Source organism: Lycium ferocissimum, chromosome 3 (assembly GCF_029784015.1).
Source record: "Lycium ferocissimum isolate CSIRO_LF1 chromosome 3, AGI_CSIRO_Lferr_CH_V1, whole genome shotgun sequence".
Lineage (NCBI taxonomy): Eukaryota > Viridiplantae > Streptophyta > Magnoliopsida > Solanales > Solanaceae > Lycium > Lycium ferocissimum.
Window position 1 is genome coordinate 65,720,642 of NC_081344.1, and position 15,961 is coordinate 65,736,602.

Genomic DNA, 15,961 nt, shown 5'->3' on the forward strand with positions numbered 1-15,961 from the left:
TTTGTGTCAACTTCAATAATTAGTTATTCATTAATCATTAATCATTAATTAAACATGTCATTCCTCACCTATCATCATGTTCTGATGACTTGGTCTACGCCTGGAGGAAACAACATTGAAATTTGAAGGGAGACTTAGGCCCTCTTGTTTTTAAAATGTTTGAATGAATGCATAATGGATTATTAGGATATTATTTTTAAATTTGAATACTACATAATTAATTAATATTATTTGTTTCCTTTCCATTTGAATATGTATTTATATAGTAATAAATTTTAGTATCTAAATAAAATAATAAATAAATATTACTCATTCCGTCCCAATTTATGTGAAAGTGTTTGATTGGACACAGAGTTTTAAAAGAAAAGAAGAAGAAGAATTTTTTTGAAACTTGTGGTCTAAAATAAGGCATAGAAATTTGTGGCGATAAATCATGTCATTAATGGTATAATAAGAAGTTTAAATTAGATTGTTAGTAAATATGAAAATATGTCATTTTTTTAATTGACTAAAAAGAAAAGAGTATCGGTAGTAGCCTATATGTTGAATAAAAAGTCCAACACTTGTTTATAATGATGACTGCATTTCTTCCATAAGCCATTAGTCAGCCAAATGTTTATAAACAAATATTTCTTTGGATGATTCCGGTATGAACAGGTTATTTGGATGATTGTTATGAATTGACGAATTATTAAACTAATTAGACATTAATATTTTATTTGAATTTTTATTATTTTATGAAGATGAAAAGGCCTAACTTATTGGCTCAAAATTGAAATAACCAAACCGATTGATCTGGAAAAAAAAAAAAAAAAGAAGATCTTTTTTATGAGGTTTAGGAATAACGTTGAAAAATTCAGGTTAAAAAAAAGGTATAAGCGCCGTTGCCGGGGATCGAACCCGGGTCACCCGCGTGACAGGCGGGAATACTTACCACTATACTACAACGACTTTGTTGTTCAAATTTGTCGTTGGCCAGAATTTAGACGTGATTCTTGTTTGTATGACTTGTTTGGCCGCAACTAATTAAATGCTTTGAGAATTTTCTGTGTTAAAGAGTCATGAACAAATTTAACTTCTTAAAGTGGACAAAATCGATTAGTGGCAGAACCAGAAATTTATATAAAGGGATTCAAAAAATATTCTAGAATGTCACAGTTGTAATTCCTTTACCACTATATATACTTGAAAAAAAAAATTCATGCCAAGGGGATTCAACAACTCCTATATAACCAAAGAAGATCATTTTTACTCTATCTGCACAGTGCAATTTTCTGACGAAGGAGGTTCAACTGAACCCCTTGACACTACTTAGTTCTTTCACAGTTTCACTGGTCAATGACTCCCTTAAGTTTTACCCTAGTTTATAGTTATGCTTCCTGCATTAGTTTTGCTCTTCCTTTGATTTCTTACTGTAAACTTTTCTCCTTGAGAAGTTGAGCTTTACTGATTCTAATGTTAGATGTGGAGAATTTTGAGGCTTACAATGACTAGTTAGACTGTATACAGATATTCACGACCCCTTACTCCATCCCAAAATTTTTGATTTTGAAGAAACTTTAGAGCAACGGTAAAGTTATTTCCGTGTTAACGTAGAGGTAATGAATTCGAGCCGTGTAGTCGATACTGATACTTGTATCTAGGTAGGCTATCCTAGATCACATCCCTTGGGGTGCGACCCTTCCCTGAATCTCGTAAGCAGATAGTTCATGCGGATTACCTTTTTAGATGGAGTGAGCAACTTTAGTTAGTCTATTTTTCTTTTTCACTAATGTATATGACATGTTTTTTGTTGGACCAATTTTGGCTTGATAGATCAGCACTCATCCATGTGCATTAACTCGGAAGAGCATAGTGTTCTTGTCAAAGACTCTTTAGAAAAGTTTTTTCTTGTTTGCTTTTTAAAGAGACATTCACCACAAAGTTGGTTAGCTAAGATGATCAATGATTGACAACCCTTTCACCAGCTTTCCTCGTTTATCAACTTAGACTATCAAAAATTCAAATAACCAAATCTCATAAACTAACGCCATGATGAATCTATGGCACATGAAAGCAAGCACCTAAGTACATCACTTTGTAGGTTCAAGACAAATATTTTATTATTAGCCACAGGAACATTCGCTGACTACCTCTGATCATTTATCCTTCATAATCGAACTTCTTATGTTTCAAATGAATGTTACTCCCTCTATCTCAATTTATCTGATGAATCTTTTTTTTAGTCTGTCCCAAAAAGAATGATACATTTCTATTTTTAGAAATAATTTAATTCAAAACTCTCCCTTCTACCCTTAATGAAATGATTTACAGTCACACAAATATCTATGACTTGTTTTAGACCATAAGTTTCAAAAGTCTTCCTTTCTTTCTTAAACTTCGTGCCTAATCAAACTATATCACATAAATTGAGACCGAGAGAGTATGATTTTTCTTCAAAAAATGTCTATCAAACTCAAAATGTTATTTTAATTTTCATATTGATACATACTTGACATTAAAGATAAATTGATGACTTAAACTATCATTTTTCTCTTCTTTTTTTTAAATGAATATTTGACCAATCAGATATTTACCCCGAGTGACCTTTTTTATTAATAATAAAAGAATCACAAAAAGAATAAATACAAGTCTATCTTTTTTCTCACTAATACATAAGACAAGCTTTTTGTTGGACCAATTTTGATTTGGTTTGGTTTAGGCGAGGGTTGGAGTATATTTGGTGAAAGGAAAGGTCAATGCATGTAATCAAGTTTCCTTTGAGATAATGACCTGATGGACCGGTCGGCCATCTAGTTTACCAATTATAGCTCAATCATAGAGTTCTTACACGTATAGCCATTGATGACCCCTTTTTGTCCTAATCTTCACACGTCCCATGCTCACCCTTTCCCATACGCAAAGTTTTTTCAAAAACTTTTTCCATTTTATCTTCCAAAGTATTTTCTCTCTCTAATACTTCACAGGTTCTTTCTCCATCTTTTTGTTTTCTAATTGCTTCAACTGGTATGTTTAGCCTAAAAGATCCATTAAAATTCCACCACCAAGCTTCACCAGAGATTCACCATCTTCTTCTTTTCTTAGAGAAGATTACCTTTTTCACAATTACAACAAAGGGAAACATATGAGATATATCATCTATACACTGCAATTTTGAGTTGATTTCATGTGTTTATACAAAATAAATACAGTCCATATATAGTATATATACATAACAAATACATTATCTATACACCAATGATATAATGGACCGTATAGCTATACAAAACATATACAGTGTCTATACATCGATGATATAGTGGGCTACATCAACTGCAAACGAGATGCGTGGGCTGTATATATGAGTTATTTTCCCTTCCCTTTTTGCCAAGTAGATGGATGGTGGTTCAAGTGCTTTTTTTTTTTTTTTTTGCGCGGATTGTCTTCATTGGGGGGTGCCCTTTAATTTTTTTGTCTTCAAATTAGTGGTCATTCTTAAGTTTTGTCCTCAAATTGCTGATTTTTAACTTTTGTCTCTGTCTTTGCAAATTACTGCCAGGCGGAAGACCGAAGGCAGAATTTTGAAAGAGCCGGGGAAAATTAATGACCACCAATTCAGGACAAAATTTGAAGGACAATCCTGCAAATTACCCCTTCAAGTGGACATCATGGTCCAGTGGGCCTGTTTGTCTTTGACGAATCCGCAACTTTTGTAGGACAAAAAAAAAGTTGAACCAAACTAATACAAAAAAAAAAAAAAAAACATAAGTAGGTTTCACGCACTAAATGTGAAAGGACCAAACTGAGAGTCTGGCCTTTCACGCATGAAATTTGTGCGTGAATGCCCAACAACATATTGATCTACCAAATTAATGGGACCTATAGGTGGCAACTGATTTGGCTTCATATTCTTATGTGAATATATGAAATAGACTTCATGGAAACATAGCTTTAATCCTATTTCCAGCCTTTTTTCGTGTACTCATCATCATTGGTCCACCATTCAAAACCATATACTAACGACGTGGCTTCATATTCTTTTACATGAAATCACTTTTAAGTACTGACTTCCAAGATTTGTAATTGAATGGACAAGATACGTCTCATTTTAATTAGAGATTTTAACTTAAATAATGGATATGAAAAAAACACGGATGAAACCCATCTTTTTTAATAAGCCTTATGCATATAGCTCCGAAATCCCAATATGTATACGAATTGCCAGGTAAAAAACCAAAAAAAAAAAAAAAAGACTTTTTGGATATTGTTAGTTTAATTAGGTGTGAAGGTGGAATTAGATAATTAATCCACAAAATATTTTGAAGAACAATTCAGTAAATTATGAATCTATCTAGGTCAAAATTCTTTGTGGATTAACTAACAACACAACATACTCCAAGCAAAATTTACAAGTGCTGTATGCAGATACCTAATTCTACCTTGGAATATTGTGAATTAATAAATAAAATAAATTATTTCGAATTTTTCTAATTATATTCAGGGCGTTTTGAAAATTCGAAAATAATTTATTTTATTTATTAATTCACAATAATTCAAAGGTAGGGGTAAGGTCTCAGACATACATCCTACTTTTCTTGACCACTGTAGAATTACACTCCAGATGTAAGTATCATTATGAGTTAATCCACAAAAATTTTGACCTAGGTAGATTCATGAATTTCATTGAATTGTTCTTCAAAATATTTTATGGGATTAATTATCTAATTCCACCTCTACACCTAATTAAACTAACAATATCCAAAAAGTCTTTTTTTTTTTTTTTTTTGGTTTTTTACTTGGCAATTCGTATACATATTGGGATTTCGGAGCTATATGCATAAGGCTTATTAAAAAAGATGTGTTTCATCCGTGTTTTTTTCATATTCATTATTTAAGCTCAAAATCTCTAATTAAAATGAGACGTATCTTGTCCATTCAATTACAAATCTTAACAACAAGACCAAAAGTCGATTTCATGTAAAAGAATATGAAGCCACGTCGTTAGTATATGGTTTTGAGTGGTGGACCAATGATGATGAGTACATGAAAAAAGGCTGGAAATAGGATTAATAAAGCTATGTTTCCATGAAGTCTATTTCACATATTCACATAAGAATATGAAGCCAAATCAGTTGCCACACATAGGTCCCATTAATTTGGTAGACCAATGAGAAGAATATGTTGTTGGGCATTCACGCACAAATTTTGTGCGTGAAAGGCTAGACTCTTATTCTTACGGTTTGATCCTTTCACGCACTAAATTAGTGCGTGAAACCTACTTATGTTTTTTTTTTTTTTTTTTTTTTTTTTTTGTGTTTGTTTGGTTCAACTTTTTTTTTTTTCCTAAAAATCCGGGATTCGCTTTTTGACAAAGCTTAGGAGTCCATGGTTCGAAGGGATTCAATTGAATTTCATTTGTCCAAAAATTATATTACAAAATAAGGTAAAAACAACCTTTTCATGTAATGGTCGAGATGGTTTAAAAATTAGTTTAGATAACAAGTTAGAATTATACTTACCAGATAATACAAAGCAAGTGTTGGAGGAAATTGTTCTAGGCTAAGATGCCAAATGATGTTCATACTTGCCAACTATTTCAGTTCTGCAGTTATGACTTCTGGCCAAGAACCAACTGCACCAAATATGTTCATAATACAAAGTTTTCGGTGTGCAGTTTTCGGGAGTAATTCCTAAGAAAAGAAATAATAGTTAAAAAAAAAAATTGAAAAATATTATGATGTTCCTTGTCAAACACCCTATCCTTTGCCTAGAAAAATAAATAATTTTCATTTGCAAAAAGAAATATACAAGCGCACATTCGGTTAAGTCATATCCTATTAGTCATATTCCCTCCGTTACAATTTCTATGAATCCATTTGACTGGACATGGAATTTAAGAAAGCGTAGAACACTTATAAACTTGTGGTGTTAAATGAGTCACATATATTTTGTGTGACTATAAATCATTGCATAAAGGTAAATTATTTTCAAATATAGAAAGAGGCCACTCTTTTTTGCATGGACTAATAAGGAAATAGATTCACATAAATTGAAACTGAGGTATACTATTTTTTTAGTCAACTGTCAGGTCAAAAAGTTATCTTTAGTCATAAAAGTGCGTATTTCTTTAGTCATATCCTGTTAGTCATAAAACTGCTTATTTCTTTGTAAAAGATTTTACCTAATTTTTGAGGATTTTGCGAAGATTACCGTTAATAGAAGTAGCGGATGGAATATAACTTCCCATTCACAAAATATACATGTAACTTCTTAAGTAGATCAACCTCAAGGGATAGAAATAGCTGTTTGTCACATCACCTTTCACTTCTGAAAGTTCATTAGTACATAAGTAGCAAGTAACAAAGCGCCTTACTGATACATCACAACTGAAATGACCAGTTGAAACACCACATATATAGAAGCACCAAATGCGGGGCTGTCCTCATGCACGGTCTGTGTTCAACATGTAACAACAAAACTAGCATTAGAAACTTTTCGTCTTGTTAAAGCAAAATCATGAGCTCTATAATCAGTACCAGCTACGTCAAGGACATGAAAAAAGTGCTAAACCATTCAACTTAAGCAATGAACAAAACACAAAACTTATCTGATGTCTAGACCAGTGCCACTTCAAGTGGTATATGTTGTCTATTATAAATATCAAAAGAACTATAAGAAAAATCACAAGCATTATTCATGCCGATCCCCTGACAATATTATGCCTGCCCAAAAGGAGTAACTAGGTCATTTACATAGCATCTCTGGCTCCAATAGATATAACTGGCAAGAATCCCACACACACCCTTTGGCTTTTCTCTCTTGCTTCCGCAATTGAACGGCTCACAACATATGCAAATCAACAAATAGAACAACAGTATAAGTGAATGCAAGTCTGTCAAACTCATGACATTCTTTTACTACAAGGATTAGCTATTTTTGCTTACAGTGACTTGGGTCAAAATTTAAAAATATCACAATAGAGATAAGCGGTGTCAACATTTATAAATGTGAAGGATCAAATAAATTGCTGTAATAATATTATATAGTTTATTATCATTCTTGTTTGTATTACTAAGCCTTGGCTCATTGGTTTCTAAGCCTTGGCTCATTGGTTTAGTCTAGTTTTTTTAATATTAGAGGTAGGGTCTGCGTACATTCTACCCTCTGCAGACCCCACTTGTGGCCACTTGTGGGATTACAATGTCACTGGGTATTATGTTGTTGTTGACAAGGGTTTGATTCTATTCAGCTAATAACTTTATACCAAAAGAAGATAAAATTTGAAAATATGAAAAGAAAAATGTTTAGCTTGAGGTTCGAACCCCTAACCTCAATGAGAGAAATGGCACGCTTCACCGGCGACCAAGGAAGTTCCCTTGGTCAAGTCGTGTCATTTTTATTTTATGATTTATTTTGTCCATACTATTTCTATGGTTATTTAGTAAAATTGTCTAATGAAGCTGTGTCGGATGACACTACTTCATCCCACGTGCCTCCGCCCATGCTCATGAAATACAATAAACAGGTGTTTTGATCTCTCACGGGGTGAAACGCAACCATTGCACCTTATATTTTAATATTTTGAAAGATAAACAACAACATACCCAGTGTAATCGCACAAGTGGCTTTTGTGAAAAGTAGGATGTACGCAGACCTTATCCCTACCTTTGGGGGTAGAGAGGTTATTTCCAATAAACCCTCCGCTCAAAAGAAATGTAGCCAACCCAAGATTGTAAAAGAAAAATAAAACAGCAAAAAAGCAAGATACAAGATAACTGCAGCAACATATAGTAATACACATTGGAGAATAAGAAACTACTCTATAACTAAATAAAATTACAAAAAAGAAGAAGAGGAGAGCAGGAGGCCAGCACCCTACCTCTCCCGCACAAAGTGTGAGGTACAAAATATATAGAAATTCTCAAAAAGGGCCAAACTATAGATACACTATAATTTTTTCCATTGGTAGGTCAAATTCAAACTATAGATACAATTTACCACTCTGTTTAGAAACAAGATAAAAGAACTTCTTGTAGGAATGAATCTCGTTCAAGTAGCAAAGGTGACAAGCTTGCTCTTCAAACTACACTACCTTAGAATAGATAGGACTCTATTAAACGAAGTTCATGCCAAACTCTCTCTCCTATATTCTTTTTCTTTTGTATCCCCACCCCACCCTCATGATCAAAGCAGCTAAAATTAGGTTCCTACGAAGCAGTCTTGCTTATGTCAATGTTACTGTCAAAGTGAAAGAAATATGACCAAAAATGTAAAAATAATGAGAAGTTAGTCCCGAAGAAAATGTACTTCAAGCTATTAGCAGCAAGGTGAGCACCAAAACTAGTTCAAAAGCAAAACAGTTTAAAGATATCGATCCTTGACATTGCGAGTCTTGTTCTATATTTGAAATAACAAATAGAATCTGAAAGCACTTGAGAAGAAAGTACTCTTACAAGTTATTTGATGCACGATCGTTTTGATCTGAGCTTTTTCGCCCTTTCTTTTGTTGCATTCTCAGTTCCTTCAGTAGAAAAAGGACAAACTAGGCTTTCAATGTAGATTCGAGGCCTGCATCACAACAGTCATCACAGTTAATAACATATGGATATCTGAATGAGTCATATTTTGAATTGTGTATCATGAAAGTTGATCTAAACACCGTCAATATTTCACCTTTATTTGACATGAAAGAGGGTGGATACAAAATCCGATCATTTGGATACCTGATAGTAAACATCTTAGTCCAAGATTCCTTCACCCCATCATACTCCTTCATAACCCAAGCACCTAAATGAGTTCCCTTATAATCACTATAGACGCAAAGATCACTTCCCAACATTCCCACACACCAATCACTCTCTCCTACTCCATAAGAGGGCTTCTCCATCTTTTCCCATTTCTCATTAGCTAAATCAAAGGAAATAATGTTCTTGCCCCTACGCACATAACTAAGATGAGGACCGGCAGTTAAAGTATCTCAATAAAGCTTCCCATTCGCAAACAAACCTGAAGCACTTATTCTCATCTTTCTATAAGAGCCCGGAGCATTCAATATCTCCTCACGATAATCAACACTAATCCAAGACTCACTTTTTAGACTATATATTTTGACCTCAACGCCATCTAAACCACCATGATCATAAAATATACCCACTACCTAATAATCATCACGAAACTCATCATATCCAAAACCATATACGGCGCCATTTTTCTTTCATCTAGATTTAAAATCAGGCAAATTCTTGTGCTTTCTAGTTGTTGGATTCCATAGAAGAGAATATTCTGAATGATGGGCAAGAAAAATCAATCCATTACAAGAACCCACAATACTTATATCTTTACTTGCATTTTCAGGATTAAATTTCGGATCAATTTTATACTCTGTGAGGTAGAAAGTATAAAATGAAGCCCAAACATACTTTTGGGATATCCCATCAAACTTGGGAGATGGGATAAATTAGTCCCAGGATTATAATCTCGGGATAATTTAATTCCAAACGCCACCTACGGGTTTGCGATAAAAGACCCAACATAGTCCCTTACACAAAGTTATCCTTGTTCTTTCACATGGAGTACTAATAATATTACTCCGTCTGCTTTAATTTGTTTGTCTTACTTTTTTTTTTGTCTGTTTAACAAAGAATGCCTTTTTTTTCCCGACAACTTTTTGATTTCAACTTTCCACATGACATGTTTAAGATCACAAGATTAAAGAGTATTTTGGTACATTCAATGTATTTTTTGTTTAAGACTACAAGATTCAGAAATCTTATTTTACTTTCTTAAATTTCAGCAATACAAGTTAAAACTAGACAAATAAATTCAAACGGAGAGAGTAGTACACTTTTGATGCTCTCCAGAATTCTTTTATTTTTTATTCTTGGTTTTGTCCATAGTTTGGTGTATGTAATGTTTAACTAGTCGGTCTTGTTATCGAGTAAAAACAATACCTCTATAGGAGAGAAAGTGACATGAAGGGTGCTCCTTGTTCTCTTTATAAGTCCAAACAACATTATAGCTAAATCAAAGAACATACATGTTGTGCAAACTATTTTATGTATTTCTCAGGCATTAATTACTTCGAAAAGTAAATGTATGAAGCTCTCGCAAGTATTTTAGAAGACAAGTTCCAAATTTCAAGACGGAAGCCTAGAGAGGATTTCGGTGATGATTTCTGCTGGCAGAATAGGAATTTTTTAAGTTTGAATTTGATGGAAATTGAGAAAGTTTTGTTTTTTTGCCACCTTAAGTGTCGATTGGAGGCTTCAGATTCCCGTTGCAGAAATTTGCTTTCAAGTTCTATTTTTTTTTTTTTTAAAAAAAAAAAATGAGGAAAGAGGTTTCCACGAAGTTTTGCGCAATTGTGACTATACCAGAACTTATTTTCCTTTCTGAAAAACTTAAAAAGGATTTACAAACGGGTCAAAAGTAAAATGCTTATCAATACCTCTTTACTAAATTATCAGTGTTATTAGCATTTAATGCTTAGATATTTATTTTTAAAATCAGCTTCAACACCTGAAAGTGCTTTTCACGCGCTCTAAGACGTCCTTAAACTTCGACTACTAGTTTGCTTGATCAAAATTAACGAAGTCTCGCTAGTACTACGTCATAGATATTTATAATTTTTCTACATAAGTCCACCTACTAACTTCAATTTTCTTCTAAAACACTATATTGGTGGTAGTGAATTGAATAATGCTCCGCTTCAAAAACATTTTTGAAGCTTGATTTTTGCTTCTTTATGTGAGGTTTAGGGATAGCGTTTAACTGGAGGCTGATTTTTTACTCCCACTATCTCAATTTACGTGGTACTTTTTGACTTGACACAAAATTTAAGAAAGAAAGGAAGACTTTTAAAATTTGTGGTCGAAAACAAATCTTAAATATTTGTGTGGGTACAATTCATTTAATTAAGGATAATTTTTTTACATTTAAGTTGTTTCTAATTATAGAAAAATGACATTCTTTCTTGGACGGATTAAAGTCTGCCACATAAATTAAGACAGAGGGAGCATTTTAGATACGAAAAATGGAGATTAAAAAAAAAAAAAAGTAACGCCGTTGCCGGGGATCGAACCCGGGTCACCCGCGTGACAGGCGGGAATACTTACCACTATACTACAACGACTTCGTTGTTAAAAATCTATCATTATCCCATATAAGACTCTACAAGCACAGAACACAAACGCAACTATACAAAAGATAAGAGTAATAAATAAAGCTTTTACCTCAGAACTTTTTTTTTTTTTCCTCCTGAACTGAATGATATATTAATTAAAATGCGGGTATTAAAAGAGTCATTACAGTACTGGGGTAGATCGAAAAGATGCTACTTCTAAATTGTCTTTGTTTAACGAAAGCCTAATAAAAGACGGAGGGGAATTCCAAAAATGCTACAACGCAGAATGATGGTGTAGTGGCAGAGAAAGAAATTTATTAAGTGATTAAAAGAAATCAAAGTTATGACCTAAAATAATTCTTTAAATTGCATTTGCCACTACAATAGAATTCAAAAGTTAATATTATATACACACAAATATTCTTGCCCTATTTTTGTAGTACAATTTTCCAACCATGAACCTTTCTTGATTGTAGTTACGCCGCTGGATGCGTTAGACGTTCTCTATTTTTAACAAAGATTATATATAGTATTTTTTCCTTTCCAATTTATATGACACTCTTTTATTTTTACTCCGTCCTAAAAAGGATGACACATTTCTATATTTAATAACAATTCAATTTTTGCTACTTTGTATATTTGTCGACAAAGCTTATAAGGAAATAATTAATTTTTTTCTTGTAATTGATTTATTTCCTTGTATTATAGGATCTTGTATTTATTTTACTACTTTGTATATAGAATATTTAGTATTCTTAGTTGATTCTCTGTATATGATCTTTTTTTTTGTTTCCTTCTTATAAGTTATGTTTTCTTAGTTTATGCTAAGTTTCGTATCTATACATTAACTCCAAATTAGAGAAGAGCAATACGAATCAAAATATTTTTGTAATATCATTATTTGACACTATTAAAAAGACTATTTTCTCAACATCTATATATAATATAAAGCTAGGCATAGATAAGGTGATGTGACATCTCTCTATGACCACCATTGATACTTATCTTTTTTGTCAATTTTTTGACCATTTTACCTCATTTTTCTAATTAAAAATGAAATATAATCATGAAAAAAAAAACTAATTCAATACAAGCATTAAAAGGTTACTTATTGAAATTAGATGCTCAATGTTCAATTCTTTAATCATGGACAAAAAGGAACGCATACCGTCTCCATTTTGGGCAATACTGAAGGAATTGATAAGGCCTTTTCTTCCAATTTTTTAGTATAATAACTCTCATTAATTACCGCCTTAACTTGACCAACTCAACACTATTCTAATATGCATAATTAACCTGATGAATATAAAGGAAAGAAACGGCAAATATCAAAAGATAAGCTTTTAATTACAATAATTATAATAAATCCATCAAACTTGTGGCAGAGATTATGGAGGAGGAGAAGAGTTGTGCAAGTTATGGAGGTTGGCTGTATACAGCTTGTAAAATTGTTGTGTCTCGGCTGTAGCATCTAAGGAAATTCTCAACACCCAGCAACAACGACTTCAAGCTTTCTTTTGTTTTCGTATGTTGATTTAATTAAATATATATCTTATGATCTTACTCCAAAGATCCAACACCATCTTCTCCATATTTTTACAGCTTCATTGGTGATTTTTTTGCAGTCATGAAAACAGAACAAAAATTATCGGGTATCGCTTTTTTCCTTCATATTTATTTCCTTCTTAGGGTTAAATTGGATAGTATTTAAGTTATATATTACGTTAGAATAAGAAATTTTGCATATTCGATTATTTTTACATGTTATATCGTGTAATTTATTGTATTTTCAAGATTACCATATCTTAGATGATCACGACTAAAAACAGGTCAAAAATCGAAGGTCAAAACCAACAAAGCAAAACCAAATTTGACAATATCGGAAAAGAATGGTTTGGAAGATAAACCGACGGATTTCGTCAAAAAACCCTGAACTCCAATGTAACTTCCGTCTTTGATCGGTTTCTTTTTCAAGACCGGAGGGGATCCTTGGGAGTGGACGTGGTTTAAACCGAGGGAGGCCATCGGTTGTTTAAATATATAAATTCCGGTTTGTATGATAAAAAATATATATATTTATAATACAATATTTTTTAATATAATATGTTTATATAGGCAAGGGTTGTGTAACTGTATGTTCTTGAATGAATACTAATAAGTTGATGTTGACTTCTTTCCTGCAAAGTGGTAGTACGAACACGATTGAATATGAGGAATAAATGGGAGGAACTTCATTCAGATCGCATATTCGATGGTAAGATTTTCACATTCATTTGAAACTTTTGACGTCAATTCTGTAATTTCTTTTCTTGATTTAAATTTAATGAAATAAACATTAACTTTAGGTTTGTTGATTTTTATAGATGAAATAAAATCAATAGTAACGGGCAAAGGAGAAAGAGTTGGTTTATGTATATGGGGTTTATAATGTTTTTTATATTAGTTATACCAGGAGCTAGGCCAAACAAAATAAATATCACATAGAATAAAAAATTGTATAATGACATGGGTATTAGTCGAAAATTTTAAAAAATATAATAAATGAGATTGATAATGATGAAGGCAAAATAAACATATCATAGAATAGGAGGAGAAAATGTCAATTCTTCAAAATTGGGAAAGGTATTTGATTTTAAAGCAAAATTAGAGAGGGAAAATAATTTTTACCCATAATTTAAGGGATTTGTTTTTCTTTTTGGATAGATCTAATTATGTAAGGTGATAAAATGTCAAAGTATTTTTTTTTTTTTAGAAAATAGTGATAATAATAAAACGGATTAAGACTTAAAAAGACTATTTTATAGTATATTCAATTTTCGAATATAGTAAATTAGTTTGTAAAGGTAATGAGATATTTCACGACCGCGCGAATTTTGCTCTCAGAAGAAAATATGCAAGGAAAAAAAGAGCCACAGAATTACTTTTCTTATTATGTCCAATGTAAACCGTGTAAGCAATACGTGGCGGTCACACATGCACGCAATAGATGAACTGCACCTGGTGTCATGGAAGATGAATTGGGCCCACAAAGGACAAATATGTCTTCACAGTCAAAGGTTACAACATGCATACAGTAACTGCACAAATTTAACCAATTAGAACACTACTAAAACATTGAAATTACAAAAATGTCCCCATGCAGGCAAGCAGGCATGTTGACCTGCTGCCTGCTTATTCCGACAGAGACACCAACTGCTCCACATGCTACCATTCTTACCGCAGTCCACACTAAAGCTAGAAAAGATGCATGTGCGATGCGACACCTCTAGTGCCTTTAAAATTATTTATCTTTTTTCTCCTTTTTTTTGGCCTTTTCTTTAATTATACAATGTAAAACTCAAATTATCTCTTGATTATTATGCTCAATGATAGACAATTGAATTTAATATGATAGGAAACTGAAAGTATTCAAATCATGTATTACGCGATTACTCTATTAATGACGAATTTTAATACATCCGTTAAAAGCCTTTCAATTTCTAAAACGGCCAACTTTAGCATATAAAACAAAAAGGTTGCAGTATTCTTCGTATTCTTTTATTATCATTCGATTAATATTGCCCACTCCTAATGTTAATTCAGCTCTAGAGGTAATGTTTTCTCCTATGTTGTTATTTTTGTTTCTTAGTGACTACTTTTTATTTATTTTTTTATTTTTTATGCTTTGTCGTCGTTATGACAATCAGGCTCTGCGATTAACCTTTTTGTTGCACCAGTAAAAGTTACTTCTATCAAATGTACTTTCTTACTAATGGTGTCATGATTTATACTTTTGTTGGTGAGCTTATGGTCTAATTATAATAAGCTGGTGAGTGGTGAGTACTACTACAAATGATCTATACTTTAAGATGTTTATTTGGTCTTAACTTTGCCCACTTTTAATTGGCATTTTCAATTTGACTGACATTTAAGCTGAAGTCGATTGATTAAGCTAATCTATATATAATATAAAGTTAGGCATAGACAAGGTGATATGATACTTCTCTATGGCCACCATTCCTATTTATCTTTTTTCTCATTTTTTTTTTGAAATTTTCCCCTTGTTTGATAGTAAAAAAATCTCCAAAAAATAAGTAAATAAATGCACCTCCTTTATGTCATTAACAAATTCTTACTCCATTATTATCCCGCAATGGTTTTCTATGGCTCTGACTAACGTTTAGGAGTGCACGTAGTCTAGCACTTGAATACTTTTGGAAGGCATTTATTTATGTGAATTCTTCAATTGCTTCCCAAAACAACAGTTATTTGTTTTGTAACTGATATATTTAATGAGTATGTTATATTGGATAAGGGAATTATGGGAAGGTAGTGAATGAAAGCCATATGTAAAATAATGGCAAATTTAAGGAATAAGATGAATTAAAAGAGGAAGCACGAAAAGGAAGAGAGAGTGAAGTTAAGGGGTTTAAAAGCCAAGGTGGCTTTTGAAATTCTTAGGCCTGAACCATTACACCAATCAATGAATGTCAATATTGCTGCAGGGTTTAGTTACAACCGTTATCGGCGCAAACTGATGATTATCACTCATTTACGTCTTTTGCTATACCCATGTTTCCTTTGACATTAAATTCCATTACTTCACCATTGATAACATGAGTATAATTGCAGCCAGAGTCAAGCCTATAAATATTACTGTAGTAGCATTTTGATTTCAACCACAAATCCTCTTCCACTTCGAAACCAGCTTTGTTTCCGGATTTATATACATATTAGATTTTTGTCGCCTTCTCTTTTTGTGAATCTGCATCTTCAAAGGATTAGCAAGAAGATAGGAAAATAATCGTACAGAGGATTCACCACTGTTTTTTGAACGTCTGCCTTCGTACCCTGCTGCGTCAACGCTAATCAATGAATATG

At 32.5% G+C, this 15,961-nt stretch overlaps 2 non-coding genes across 2 annotated transcripts; both read right to left on the reverse strand.

Moving 5' to 3' along the window:
- Nucleotides 1-879: 879 nt before the first annotated feature.
- Nucleotides 880-951, reverse strand: TRNAD-GUC (transfer RNA aspartic acid (anticodon GUC)). Its single transcript has one exon. It is a non-coding gene; the product is annotated as a tRNA-Asp (tRNA).
- Nucleotides 952-11,038: 10,087 nt separating this feature from the next.
- TRNAD-GUC (transfer RNA aspartic acid (anticodon GUC)) lies at nucleotides 11,039-11,110 on the reverse strand. The gene has a single exon. It is a non-coding gene; the product is annotated as a tRNA-Asp (tRNA).
- Nucleotides 11,111-15,961: the final 4,851 nt, after the last annotated feature.